Raw genomic sequence first — 15,266 nt, 5'->3', positions numbered from 1 at the left:
CTATGGGGCCCGAAGAGAGAAAGATGAATAAATAAAGGATGGAAGGAAGGCAGTCAGTTATTGCTGATAAAACCGATTATTAGTATGTCCCACACCCACAGGTTTCAAACTGTGCTCGGCAGGATCCGACAATTCCTATTGAAGCCTCTGGGACCAGCCTTAAGGCAAGGTGAGGGCCAGAGGAACAGAGAGGACAGGTGAGCTGGCCTTGGGGGCTTCTCGCCACTATGTGAGCCCAGGTAGTTCCACTTTTATTGGTTCTGAATATGGAACATACAAGAAAGTCTTCTGTTTGTGGAATGGGTACTTGAGCCAAAGGAAATACCAACAATAATAATAACGGAAATCTGAACACCTTTGGTTTTGCAAGCCTGTCGGACGGGAAAGGGGACTTCCTATGAAGAAGGTATTTTAGGGGCACCTGGTGGGGTCAGTCGGTTAAGCGTCTGACCCGTGACTTCAGCTCAGGCCATGATCTCATGGGTGGTAAGATGGAGCCCCACGTTTGGCTTTGTCCTCAGCAAGGAGTCTGCTTGGGATTTTTGTCTCTGCCCTTCCCCTGACTCGCATGCACACATGCTCTCTTTCTCTCAAATAAATAAATAAATAAATAAATCTTAAAAAAAAAAAAAAACAACCCAACCCAAAAGGGTGTTTTAGGTGTGGGATGATACAAGAGGCAAGTGGAGAATCAGGCTGTAATAATGAATAGAAGACGCTCATTTAGAAGGAGGGCCCCTACTACGATCACCAGAGTGCACATCACCACTGGCAATCACCAAATGGCCAACGGTGGTGAACTGTCAGCACAGTGGGTCCAGAGAAGCAAGGGTCGAGGGCCACAAAGCTAATGCGCCTACCTTCTACCAAGGGTCCTGGCTAGCCCTGAAATTTGGCCTCAGAGAAAGGCAGACATGCTCAATACCTGAGCTGGGAAGGCTTCTAAAGATCACCACTTCCAACTTTTTCCCTTGACAGGTGAACGATTTTAGACCCAGAAAGCGAAAGGCGCTTGTCAAGTTACACAGAGTCGCTGACAAACGTCCTGAGACCCAATTCAGCTTGCTTTTCCCTTGACACTAATGTTTATATTTACAAAAGAATTAAATGAAAAGCATCCTCTTAAAATTAAAAACAAAACAAAACAAAAAAAGCTGTTGGGGACTCCTTCATTAAGTAAAATCCCCCAAGCCTCTAGGGCAGGTCAAGCATTGTGCTAAGGCCTGTGTATGGATTCCACGTATGTGTATGTAGTCCACGAAACACCCTTAAGGCAGTGATGTTAAAAGATAAGGATTTTAAAGGAAGCAACGAGATGGATGGGTTTATGGTCAACCAGTCGGTAAGTGGATCCTCGATCCATCAGACACTGGGATTCGCTACCTTGTGAACCAACTGTACGGGTACTTCCCTTTCCCCCATCAAAGCCACCAGGGATCTAGAGCACATCAACTGCCTGGGGGTGCCGCACGCTGGGTGTCTGGAAAAGTCCCAAGGCCGACATCTCTAGACTTAAACTCTGGGAACCCCAGAAAGTCACTTAGCAGATTCTCTCTGGATCGAATTATCTTTATAATCAACAACCCCCATTCCTCAGCCTTTCTGGAATATACCCAGTGTCCTTGGCACAGACAGGCTGTTGGATGGGGGAGAGGACTTTCTAATTAAGAGTGTATTTTAAGTGCAGGATGATGTACGAGGCCAGGTGGGAGGAGAAAGGGAGATGAGAACGAACACAAGATGCTCCTTTAGGAGGACAGTCCCTACTCGGAGCTGGAGACCTGTTGCGGTCACCATAACTCTGAGCGTGCATCTGCCATCAGCATTCATCAAAGGAGCATGGAGAGCTTCCAGCAACATCAGGAGAGGAAGCCCACACGGTCCTTACTTCTTTGCGGGTACCGGGGCCTTAGAACTCATGGGAATCGCTCTGTTAGCAGCTGACGTGGCTGGCTGGCAGTTTGGGCCTGGCACCGAAGTGTGCCTACACCTCTCCTCCCACACCCTCAGGCAATAGCTGCGGTCCCCTCACAAAGTCAACCTGCTCTCACAGGCCGGGCAACCTGGTGAAGCACCGAGTACCTCCTGGTTCTCTACCTGGAAAGGGAGGGGACTGAATGAGGTCCCCCCTCACATGCCTCGTCCAAGTCTGCTTGTCTGTGGTTCCGGGTTTCCCCGTGCCTAAGACAGAAACCACCTCTACCAAGAAGCTGTCCGTGATGGCCCTGTAAGGAATGCTCATCTCTCCTCTGAACTCATTTTACATTGAGGCAGCTAGACATTGGCTCTGGGGTTTTGGAGTCCCCCTAGACGGGATGCTTCTTGAGGCGTGAGGCCTCTGGCTCGGTCATCTGTACCGTGCCTTGCCTACAGTGCATGCTCCGTGAGTGCCTCATGAAGGAGCACAAGGAGGAGTCCAAATAGAGTGGAAGAAGGAAATGGGACAAACAGAATCAAAGGCCCTAAGTCACATCTTCATCGCTAAAGAACACAGAGAGTCAGAAGAGAGAGCGTGCTTTGAGAACCACAGGAAGAGCCGGATGTTGGGACTCGGGGCAATTCTGATAAAAGCAACTACTGGCCGGACATCTGGGGGAGAATCACGTCACTCCCACAGATCTTACTCCTCTTGCCTACATCTCTCTTGAAGTAGGCTGTCATACTTGAAAGACACAGTGGATACACCATCCTTGCTCTACAGCAGCCATCCAGGTAGTTCATTTTTAAGAAGCTGGAGGGTCTGGGAGTGATGTCAGTGACAAGTAGAAAATGACTAGAGACGAAACACAGAAACGCCAAAGAGAGAAGGCACCCGGAGGCATCTTGACTGATGCATCAAGAGCTGGTAGGATAACGGCGCAAAAAAGCACAAGTCCTCCTGGAAGTCACCGGTAAAGCCTACTTAGAAATCCTAAGTCCCGTCTGCTTAGCTACTGTCAGGATGCTGCATGTGTAAAGCTACGTCCCCACTGCCCCCTCCAATGCCAGAGCTCTGGCTCCACGTTTGGAATGAGTTACCCCATATCTACAAGTTGCCGCTTGCTACAGGGGATCAGGAGACCGAAGTCCCCGGAGTCGTCAAGCTTGTGCTCCCCACCCCATCACTGAGCTCACCTTCTCTTGCTCCCCTGGCGCAGCCTCCTTCTTAAACAGAGAATTCTTCTAATGAGAAAATTAACATGTGAAACAAAATCCCCTTTCCCTCTCTTTCTCTCTCTCTCTCCCTCCCTGCAGGTTTTCTATTTTGCCAGGGGCTCTCAGTCCCGCGTTTTCCTGTTGCCTTTGGAAGGCTGCTGGCTGGGTTAGCAAGGTAAAATGTTTACACATCTGTAGGGTGCCCTCCGTTCAGAACCTTCCTGGGGCTTGGGGCTTGGGACCCAGGCTCAAGCCACCTCCGTCTGCAGCCAAGTGAGAAGAGAGGAACAGAGAGAAAGGCCAGTCTGCCACATACTGCAGGGGACCAAGAGGTGGCTTAGCCCCAAGAGGCACAGAAGGAGGGCAAAGAGAGGCTTTTCAACGGAACCAAGAGGAAATGCATTAAGGGAAATGAGAACCTTGAGGCAGTGGCTTCAGGAATTCGGAAGTAGGGGCACCTGGGTGGCTCAGCTGGTTGAGTGTCTGCCTTTTGCTCAGGGTATGATCCTGGGGTCCTGGGATTGAGTTCCCACATTGGGCTCCCTGGCCCATGGGGTGCCTACTTCTCCCTCTCCCTCTGCTTCTCCCTCCTGGCTCATGCTCTCTCTCTCTCTCTCTCAAATAAGTAAATAAAATCTTTTTTTTTTAAGTAGTTCAGAAGGAAATATTTATCTGGAGTGTAAGTGGTGAAAGGAAATCACTAAATCACTGAACATCAATGGGGGTGCGGTGGAGGCGTAATGGTGATGGGGACTTATTTCTGTACAAAAAAAAAACCTAATCCACGGTAGTCACATTCCAGGGGGTTGTACCACCAGCCCAGAACCAGGGATCTGGAACCAGAGATCCGGGCTCGGCTTGCCGGATGACCTTGCCTGGGACAAGTCACACCACCCCTCATGCTGCCAGGCCTCATTTCCCTTCTCTGAAAGAGGAGACGTTTGGATTAAATGATCCTCCCCTCCTACAATTTAAGAGCTCTTTTGTTCACTACTAGAATGGTTCCTTGTAAGCAGAAGGAGCTCGAAATAGGTGTTGATTTGAATGTTGGACGCCCCGTGTCAATCCTAACGCGTGCGTGCTTAGGTCCCCTCTCCTCTATGGATGTCCACAGAGGACACAGGATGGTGTTCTCTGGGGGACACGTGAGAACCCTCCCCACACCTGGCCCCTCCCCGTGGTTGTCTAGGAAGATAGAGATATAGTGAAGGAAACAGGGAGGCGGGCTGAAGTCGGCACCATCTGTGTGGCGCTGGAAGTTGATCCCAGGGGACACATCCCCATGTGACAAGATGAAGGCTACGGGGCAATCCTGCACACAATCTACATCTAATTAGCATAAGCCTGCCTCAAGGCTATAAGCGCATGGAAGCAGACACTGCAAGTGTGCGGAGCCTGTGAGGGGCTAGGGCACGCTGCACGGATGGAGACGTCCAGCCCCAGACCTGGAAGGAGCTTGCCCAGGGCCTCATGACCATCACCCGTCACTCGACCCTGGTCAGCCGGCCCTCCTAACGTGCCCTTATCTTCCTGCAGCTAGCTTGGCTTGCTTTGAAAAGTGCTTTCGATCCCCCCAGAAGCTGGCTGCCTACTTCACTGTCTCTTTTTCTCCTCATTTACCCACTGACCCTCATCCTGGAGATGAAGAACAGACGTAAAAGAGGCTAGCCCGAAGGCAGAAGGCTCGTACGGGTCTCCCAAAACCCTGGCCAGGGCTGCACCAGGAGTCTTCCGGGCCCTGGGGTCCCCCTCTTGGGGTCACACTGATGGCACTAACCCAGGGCAGCTCCATCTGACCACTCTGTTCCACTCCAGGGACAGACAAGTCCCCCCCACCCCAACCAAGTCCATCACGTTCCTTCCTGTCGGAGATCTCACCACTTCTGTAATTACTCATCCAGTGTCTCTGTTTCCCATCTGTGTGTCTGTTTGGTTCATTTCAAAGTGCCCAGCATCCAGGACAGACCCTGGTACTTTTGCAGGTGCTCCGTAGAGTTTGTCATTGCAAATTAAAAATAAAGGAAGGAAAAGGAGGAGGGACATTTCCCTAGCACTGTGCTCTTTTACAAGAGAATAGTACCCTTTATTTAGAACCTGCTAAGTCCCACGTGTTCTATATTAATTCTCCCGCTTAACCTTCACAACAAAACTCTCGCCTTTGCCCATTCTTCAGAGGAAGCTGAGGCTCAGGGAGGGAAGAGGTTTACCCAAGGCGACAAAGCTTGGAGTCCAAGTCTAGAGGATTCCCAGGCCCAGGTGCTTACTCACGTCACTGCATTAAGAGCCAAGGGGGCTGCCTGGAGGCACGGCCCCCTCCGACAATATTTCTATAAGTCCCATCGCGCCAACACAAGCACGTGGAATTGGACTGCAAGCCAGAAGGCTACTTTCCATTGTCATTCTTCTGCTTGGGTCTAAAACACTGAGCATGTATCAATGGTTCTTTATTACCGGGGCTTAATCTGTCCTACTTAGCTCACCCCACTTCCCTGGAACCCAAGATGTGCCTGGGTCTCATTGTCTATCCAGAGTTCGGGATGCCTGCCAGGGCATGTCCTCCAGCACCTGGACTTCCACCACCCACTTCTCTACCTGCTGGTTTCTGACCGGGGTTTGTTCCAACGTCCAGGGTCTCGACAGAAATGTTCTCCCTCCGACTCCAAGGGTGTAGTCACCTTGTACCTTGGATGCTTCCCAATCTTCCTTTCTGTTTGTTAGGGGCTGAATCGCATCCCCTCAAAATTCCCATGTCAGAGTCCTAACTTCCTAGTATCTCAGAAGGTGGCCTTGTCTGGAGGCAGGGTTGATACAGAGGTGATCAAGCTAAAATGGGGTCCTTGGGGCGGGCCCTCATCCGGCTAGGACTGGTGTCCTTGTTAGGAGAGAGGACTGGGACACAGACACACAGAGGGAGGACCACGTGAAGACACAAGGAAACCAGGGCCACCGACAAGCCAAGGAGAGAGGGCTCAAAAGAAACCCGCACTGCGGGCACTTTGCTCTCAGATGCCAAGCTTCCAGAACTGTGAGAAAACAAATTTCTGTTGTTTAAGCCGCCCGGTCCGTGGGACTTCGTTAGGGCACCCGTGGCCGACTACACCACCACCACTCCAGTTTCCAAGCCCTCCCACTGAAGTGTCTCTAAAATCCATCCCATCTTCCGCGGCCTCGTGCCCCGTTCAGGATCCTCCTCTGGTCTCGACACGTTGCCCCAATTCACTCTATTCCCCAGGCGGGCAAAGCAAGGCGTATCAGGAGGAGGCAGGATGGGTGCTGCGCGGCCACGTGCAGGGAGCGCCCTTGCAGGGGGGGGTTGCTTCTGCGTCTCAGCAGGGTGCAGGCTTATGCTCACACAGCCCTTGTATAACAGGTGCCACTTACAGCCGAGGAAGCCGAGATTCAGAGAGGCAAGGGCACCTGCCGAAGGTCACACACAGCACTCCATGTGTGCAGGGACTGACTGGAATTAAGGACTCCTGATTTCAAGTTCAGTTCCTCAGGGATGAAGAGGCCCTCAGCTGTGTCTCCACGCTGTGCGTGTGCATCCCGCCCTAGGATGGTTTCCCAGCATGGTTTGAGTCAACGCAAAATTTGCTCGGATAACCCTTGACTTCCATCACTGTCTACGGAGGACGATCGGCAACGGATGACAATCACATCAAGTTTATACCATTATTTGGTTTTCTCTCACTGGTTGAGTAGACATGGGAGGAGAAACGATACTCGACCTGGGTCCTTTCGGCTGGTGACAAAGCAGCATTTTCAAATAAATCATGATAATAATAGAAAGCATTTGCCGAAAGCCTCTGTATAGCAGGTCCTCTGCTGCTAGGCACAAAGGTCCCCTTCTGCTCATAATGACCCCATCAAGCGGGCTCTCCCGACAGTCCTTTGCCAGAGGAGACAGTGAAGCGTAGAGAGGCAACGTGATTTCCCCACGAGGATCCCAGTGAGCCAGTAGTGGAATCACAACCAGACTAACTGGAAAGCCAGAGCTCTCCTCCAGGATGCCTTCCTTCAGGGGGAATAACTGAGCCCAGTGGAAGATGCCTGTGGCCCAACCTGCCATTGCTCTGCTGTGGGTTGCTGCAAAAGCAGCTCCCCTCTCTGGGCCTCTTCACACCCTGCCCCATGAGGTAGGAGGCTTACACCAGAGGCCATAGGAGCCCCCTGAGACTCTGAGATCCCGGGTCCTCCAGACACCCCAGCCTTAGTTCCTGCTGGGAGAGATGGACGGTCATGGAGGCAGATGTGGGGGGGGGGGGGTGGAGGAAAAGCAGTTGTAGGACCTCCCAACTCAAGGGTGTCCACTCGCTGTGAGACATCTGCCAGAGAAATACCAGTAGAGGTGAGAGGATGGGGACCCGAAAGGGGGAATTAGGTCAACAGTCTGGTTTCTTTCGGGGGGCTAAAAAAAAAGTTAAAAGCTAAAGGTTGGAGCTGGTCCCGTTTTGTTTTGTTTTGTTTTCCCTTCCAGGGTTTAATGGCTGGTATCAAAGCCACAGAGGAATGCTTGAGAGAGCAATCCTATGGAAAGCTTTTATCTGTCCAGAGGACAGTGATTAAAACAGACAGATTTGGGTTAAGTATACCCATGGTCCCTGTACTTGGTTCAGTCGGGGGGAGCGGGGGGAGGACCACCAAAATGACCCCGGACGACTCAGCAGCACCAGGCGTTCAGAGGAGAGCCGGGACATCTCCGAGGTGGGACATCACTGCTCCTCAGCATCCTCGACCCTCCGGGCCCACCTCGGTTCCAAGGATGGACTCTAGGCTCCATAGAAGGAGGAGGTTTGAAATAATTCCCAGCTGGCTGGAAGGCTTATCCCAAACTATTCTGAGTCCTAGACATCTCCTTCTCCTGATGTAAGACAGGCAAGAGCATCATGAGCAACCCCCTGGGGATGCCTGGGGGGCTCAGCAGTTGAGCGTCTGCCTTCAGCCCAGGGTGTGATCCTGGAGCCCCAGGATTGAGTCTGCTTCGGGTTCCCCGCAGGGAGCCTGCTTCTCCCTCTGCCTGTGTCTCTGCCTCTCTCTGTGTCTCTCATGAATAAATAAATAAAATCTTAAAAAAAAAAACACACACACACAACCCCCTGGAGGAATTAGCTCAGGTATGTCCCTTCGTGGGGTGGGAAGCGTGCCCGCCGTGGCCTGGGCGCCTGCCCCCAACCTGGGAACCTTTCCCTGGGAGCCCTCTGACTACATGGGTCTGCGCCCCGTCTGTACCAGCTGCGTGACCTTGGAGGGGTTCAGTCCTCCGGGTGTCAGCTCTCACACCCAGAGGACTACAAAGCCTTACCCTGTATACTTCGCAGAGAAAGAAAGGAGTTAAAGGAAGGCGTATTTCCTCGTGAACCACCGAAGGCTAAACTGACATAAGGCAAGGCTGACGAGAGTAGTGCGTCTGGGATGGCAAGGTGCTCTCGGGGTGCACCCATGTCCCCTTCTGGGTGCTGACTCCCCAGCCCTGCGGCCTTTGCTCCTCCCTGAGCCAGCTGGGTGGCCTTGGGAAGGTCAGGGCTTCCACAGGGCCGTGAAGGTACATCCAGGGCAGGCTGTGCCACTTGCTCACTGTGTGACTCGGGGACAGTCGGGGCACCTCTTCCGGTATTAGTCTTCGCATCTGTAAAATGGGGGGACACTCTCCACCTCTGCCAGTTGTAGGGGGAGCTAACGAGATCATGAACGTCCCAGGACCTGGCCGGGGGAGGCACTGGCATCGTTGTAGGCCTTAAGCACGTGCACCGGGAGGTCTTACCCGCGCCACTGGTTAGGGAGGCGGCCTTGGGCAAAATCCCCTCACCTGCCTCATGGTTCTCTCAACTGTACCTGATAATCCCAGTACTTAATGCGCAGTGCCAGTGTGGGGACTGAGGTCAGAGAATGCAACACTCATTTGCACAGCACGTGACACATGCTGGCTCTACCTTTTATTGATATGAATGTCGGTTCTTTTTCCTCAGAACTGTGATCCGTGTTTTTTCCCCCACCTTCTTCTGTGTGGTTACACTTTATCCTTTCTGAAATAGAAAGGCACACTCCTTGCTCTCTTGCTCCCACATCATCAATGACATTGGAGTACCTACACTTTTAGAAAGAGCAAGTGGTGGAGGAGAGGAAGAGAGAGACAAAGGAGGAAAAAAGAAGGAGGAAGAGAGGGGGATTCATGCATTTTCAGTTTGTGGGCCCTTACAGGATGTCCTAGCACAGGCCAGACCCTGGTAAGCTACGTGGTGCTGATGCTGGAGCCGCCTTGGGGAAGAGAGCCGCCTTTGGGTCACTGTGATGGTTCTGAGGACCTACAAGCTTTTCCCTGCTCACTCACCAAACCTCAGGGACAGTGATACCACATTCCAGAAAATTCTCAAGGACCATTCCATCCTACCCTCCACATTCTTTGCAGCAGTCCCCAGCCCTTACCCTTCATCATTTATGGAATCGGGTATAGTCAGGGCTGGAGGTTCCCTCAAAGGTCATTATATCATGCACACCTAACCTCCTGCTTGTATCACCCGTACAACATCTTGACAAGATTGTTCACATTTTGGGATTAGAGAACTCCATGCCATGAGAAGGAGACCTCTGCATCTTTGGGCATTTCTCTGTGCTCGCCTGTAGTGAAGCCAAATCACCTCCCTTTTCTTGCCTTCCACTGATCCAGGATCTGAGCTCCAGGGACCCACAGAGTTATTCTGTAGCCTCTACCCCAGGACAGCTGTGAGGAGGTGTGAGGCTTTTGATTGCATTATCCCTGGCTCTTCTATCCCCCAAGTTAACATCCCCAGGTCCCACCTGATTTATCCACCTACCCACTCGCTGATGCATTCAACACACTTTCATAGGACATCTACTACATCAGGTCCAACCTAGACATTCAGGGTATAGAGCATGACCAGACACAGACTGTACCCCCTTGTGAGAGACTGCTAATCCCTAATGCTAGTACCAGTCTTCTGGTTGATGCAATGTGGATATAGTAGGAATTGATAACATGCAGACAGGAATATCTATTATTATCATGCCTGCCTCCTTACTCTATCCCTAGGATCACTACTCTGATTTGTTCTATTGTGACCCAGAGCCACAGGAACCTACTGAGAAATACAGACCCACCATTTAGGATGTGCCACATTCAAGGACAACAATTTTATGTGCATCATCTCAGTGAATTATTATGACTACTCTATAAGTTCTCGCAGTCCCGTTTTATGGATGAAGAAAGTATGACAGTTTTCTTGACTTGGCAAAGGTCTTTTGACTTGTAATAACATACATAAGATTGGAACCTAGCTCTCTGACTCCAAAGTCAAGTGTTTTGCCAATGCTTTATGTTTTCCATGAATAAATATAAGCAAAAACTCTTTTAGAAGCAGATGGTTATTTATTTCTTCATACAGTCATTTTTTTAAAGCTTCCTTATATTGATTATACACTCTGTTGGTTATAATAATACAAGAAGCCTTAAGTTTCCCTGAAGCCTTCAAGTGTACAAAGAATCTTAATTATTTCATTTGCTTTTCCTAGATCTCTCTAAAGGAAGAAACATAGAACCTATGATTCTGTTCACACAAATGGAGAAAGTAAGCCTCTGGGAGAGTAAAGATGAAGAGTACGTGTTTGTTCATCAACTCTGTGTCTGGAGCCTTCTATTATATAAGAACATAAATGCTCAGAACACAGGTGTTGAACGTGTGAATGTGTATTTGAATGAATGAATGAGTGAATGAATGAATGAAACATGCCCAAGGCTTGTGAGGAAATGCAATTTGAGTAGATTTTGAAGTTTCAAACCATTTTCAGAGTACTGGAACAAGAGCCCGACTTGGAGGCAAGAGTGGCATCTTTGTGACACTGAGTAGGCCTCTTCCACTTCTTGGCCCTCCACTGTTCCACCTGTATGATGCGAAGGTTGCATCCACAGTCACTAGGTTGGGTTATATAAAATACTACAAGGGATAATGAGGAGTCAGGAAAGCATAACTAAGCATGTGACCTGTGGCAGCTCGCACCCCCTCTCTGGTCCACTGTCTCATCAGGGAAAGAGAAGACTATGGTGAACGGATTTCTAGGCAATCTGTTAAAAATGCAGGGATAAGATTTCTAAGTTGAGAGCGTTAAGCCATGAACTTTTGCCCTGGCTTGCCACTAATGTACTATTGATCTTGGGCAAATTCCTTTTCAACCAGGGTCACGTCACGACTTTCCTGGCCCTGGGCACCTTTCCTTTCCTCCATAAATACATAGAATTATGTTTTACAGTTACATTGGCAGAAAGACGCATACAATCAAGAGGCTGGATTCATCATTACATAATTCATGTTATTACACTATTTTCTTCTGATTTTCAAAGAAACTAAGCCATTTTTATTGGCCCCTAAAAGTACCTTGCTTTCCAGGTACCATGCTGGCTGCACCTCGTAGATGAGTCAGCCTTGGGTCCACATCTGGACCTTAGATCCTCATCTACAAAATAACACCAGGAGGGTCACTGAGTACCTGTAGCCAAACCAAGGAGCTGAGAGGGATGGGGAAGGTTCCCATGTGGGCGAGCCAAGTGACGTGAATTTCATAACTGACGCAGACCCACAGCAAGTTATGTAAAAATGCACCCCAGACAGTGTGGGCTGAGCTCTGGAAACAAAAGCTCCTCTCTCGGGTGAGCCTGCCATCACCTCATCCTGGCCCACACAGCCAGGGGTGAGCCTTTCAGGGAGAGCGATGGCAAAACGAGATAAGGAAGGGACGCGGCCAGACAGGCAGATTCCCACTCCGGTGCCATCCACAATCACTCTTCTATGCAGGGGGAATGGTGGTGGCTGATGGCTGATGCCCCCCTAGCGCTTGCTGTGTCCCAGGTGCTGTGGGAAACTGCACGGGTTAGCTCAGGAAGCTTTCACAACAATCCAAGCAGGGGAGTAGAGTTTTTATTCCCGTTTGAAGGATGAGCAAACAGAGGCTCAGAGAAGCACAGATAACTCACCCGAGTAACACAGGTGGGATTCAAACCCAGGTAATCAGACCCAAGAGTTCCTGTTAGTAACTTTGAAATTGGGCCTCCCAGCCTGGGGAAAATGGACTGTGTGAGGACAAGGGGCAGATCTTAACTACCCATAAAGAAAAGCCTAATAGAGTAAGTTCTAGTAGAAGGATGAGCAAACAGAGCTCAGTGGAAGGAACCCTCGATGTGGACAAGATGAGAAGGCTCAGGAAGTTTTCCTGGAGGAGTGGCACAGAAGCAGCCTTGCAGGAGGAACAGGGACTGGGTGGCAGCGGCTGGGTGACGACCTTCCGGCAGAAGGCGAAACAGGAGAGCAAAGGCTGGGAGCTGTGCTGTCACTGGAAGGGGGCTCTGGGGGCAAGACCTGAGTTCTCGATGGAACTGAGGATGTACAGAGTAGCAGAGGGAAATGAAATTGCAAGGTGTGCCTGAGGCTACAGTGCCAAGGGCTGTGAATGGCACGCCGAGAGATCGGAAGTTCATTCCATACACAACTGGGAATCTTTGCTGGTTTTGAGGAACCAAATGGGGGGTCATTAGCTTGGGATCATGGTGTTCTTATCAACAGGGCCACGTTGATGAAAGATTCAGGACTCACGTCTTAGTAGTCCCTGCCCAGTGCTCATGGGAGAAATCTGAAGTCATTCGGACTTAAGGCCTATAATGCAAAGCATGGAGTGTAAGCAAACTTCTGAAGACAGAAGGCTAACAGACTTTTCAGATATTAATTTTCTATTGTTTTAATATCCACCGGCAAATCGTGCATCATGATCCAACCCAAGGGACCTCTTTAAGGCTCTAGAAGGATAACTGGTAGTTAGATCTCCTCAGGACTTCAGAAGTTTAATTCTGTTCCTCTAGGTGGAGGATGACCTAGTTCAGCCTTGAGCTTGGTCTCTGGTTGATGTTGATCAAATATCATTGACCTTCTGGGGCTTGATTTCCCCACCTTCTCAGCTAGAATAGGGCACAGAGTTATCTTGAAACTTCTCTTCTGCTCAGACAGCCTATCACATAAGTTATTGAGGTGCAGGTAGTCCATCTCCTTGACATACATCCTTGACTCTGAGGGCTTAGCCTGGGACCTGACATATGGTTGACCCAATACACGTCACTGAATGCATGACAGGGGTTGAGCTTGTAACTTAAGGGGACTTTGAACAGAAAGTTTGGAGGTGGTGAACATTTTCTAAACAACAACAACAAAAGCATAAAAACAAAGCAGATCAGTAACCCAGACAGGCTAGTATTTGTTCTCTGGCTGTAAAAGATGGCAAAGGACCGAAAGATTCTGGAACACAGAAGACTGATGAGGAGGCGTCCAAGGACACTAAAAGGTCAAGGGGAAAATCAAATGTGAGAAAGTATGGAGGTGGGGGTATGTGTTCTAGGAATACGTTCTCTTTAATCAAAAAAATCCGCGTAAGTCAGTGGTTCTCTACCAGCAGAGATCTTGCCCCCAGAGGACATTTGGTAATACTTATGCAGACATTCCCGCTCATCACAACTGGGAGTGGATGCTACTGCATCTAGTGGGTCAAGGCCAAGCATCCTCCAATACTAAACATCCTGTGACAAAGAATTACCCATCCCAAAACGTCAATAGTGCTGAGGCTGAGAAACTGAGATATGAGGAACCAGGAAAAGCTGCGGTAAACAACAACGTTTGGGGAGGAGGCTGAATGCGGGGCTAAAAAATTCAGATCTGACCTGGAGACTTTGTGGGGGAGTGGCTAGACCACGGACTCCAAGGACTCATTCTCCCATTGACGTGCTGTGTGACCTTGGACAAGTCACTGAACCTTCCTCTACCTCAGTTCCCTCCTCTGGAAGCCTAGCACTCGAAGACCAAAGACTTCATATGCACAAAGTATTCAACACAGTGCCTGGCACACGTCACACGCTCAGTATGTTAGCTATTCTCTTTCGATGTATAGGTAGTAGGGAGCTATAATAGACCCAAGTTCAAGAGAGGCCAAAGAGTGCCTTCAGCCACGGATAATCCTGATAGTGAAAAATGACCTAGAGCTGCATGATCATGTGACTAGTACATCCACCCACTTAATAACCCTCCTTCAATCAGCTCCTGCTTCGGAAGACACTACAGGTTAGAGGTGTCTGAGTCTGTCTTGCTGTCTGCACATACTCCCGGGCTGGACTCTGTTTTCCAGATATCCAGGAGGCCTGGGCCAGCATCCGACCGCCTCTACAGTCCAGGCTCCTGATGGTTTTAATGAATAAGTGGAAGGAGACAGAGGAAGCCAGCCACGAAGACAGTTGGAAAGATGGAAAGGCAGAAAGCCTTCTATGGAAGCGGCTGCCAATGACACACACTGCTCACGGGGATGCCAAGGACAGAGCCGGGGACATATTTTGGAGGTCTGTTTGAGCTACTGATACTGCTCTCTCGGAGCCCTTGTTTGTAAACAGATATTTCTGCTGACACAGGGCTTTGTGAGGGCGGACGGAGTAGGGTGGGAGAAAAAGGCAGGTTGTGTCCGAGAGCCTTAGACCATGTGTTTATTGTTGAGAATACAAAGACCTCACTGTATTAAATGAAAATGCTTGTTTTACAAGGCGAGTGGGAATATGATAGGTACATGTCGAAAATGCTTCGGAAACTGAAACAACCCCATGCCACGCGGGCTTCCTGCTACATCATGCATCCAGGGGCACAGGCGGAGCACGAAGGCCCAGAATCACTGTGCAAGGGCTTTGGGGCTGTGGGCAAAGAGAGTCCCAGGAGCTAAGTGACTGGCAGCTCCCTTCTCTGTTCCCTTTATGAAGCCTGCCCTTTCTCAAAGATCCCTGCCACTATTTCACATTCTCTATCGGTTTTCCACCACCTGCTGACCTACGGGTGGAAGCTGTTATTGATCTAAAATATTAGCGTTGATAAAGGAGCCTCCAGTAGTCTAGACTCAGATTCAGAGCACTACTGGGAATACTTATAATTATATAACTATGCAAGCACAGCAGCTGAATTTTTTCAAAGTAGTTTTCAACTTCTAAAGTGGGGTTTTCAAATTGTAGTCTAGTAGAAGCAAAGGACTCAGTGGAGGTATCTCAAGGGATTTTTTTTTTCAAGGACTCAGAGTGGCATAAAACAAGAATCAGAGCCTTCTAACTC

The 15,266-nt window shown here is 49.8% G+C and overlaps 1 protein-coding gene across 1 annotated transcript in view; it reads right to left on the bottom strand.

Moving 5' to 3' along the window:
* Positions 1–15,266, bottom strand: part of PAPPA (pappalysin 1) — a 237,167-nt gene that overhangs the window by 205,132 nt on the left and 16,769 nt on the right. The gene's annotated exons all lie outside the window — the stretch shown is intronic.

The sequence above is a fragment of the Canis aureus genome, chromosome 10, assembly GCF_053574225.1.
Source record: "Canis aureus isolate CA01 chromosome 10, VMU_Caureus_v.1.0, whole genome shotgun sequence".
Taxonomy (NCBI): domain Eukaryota; kingdom Metazoa; phylum Chordata; class Mammalia; order Carnivora; family Canidae; genus Canis; species Canis aureus.
This window is presented reverse-complemented; position numbering and strand designations above follow the sequence as displayed.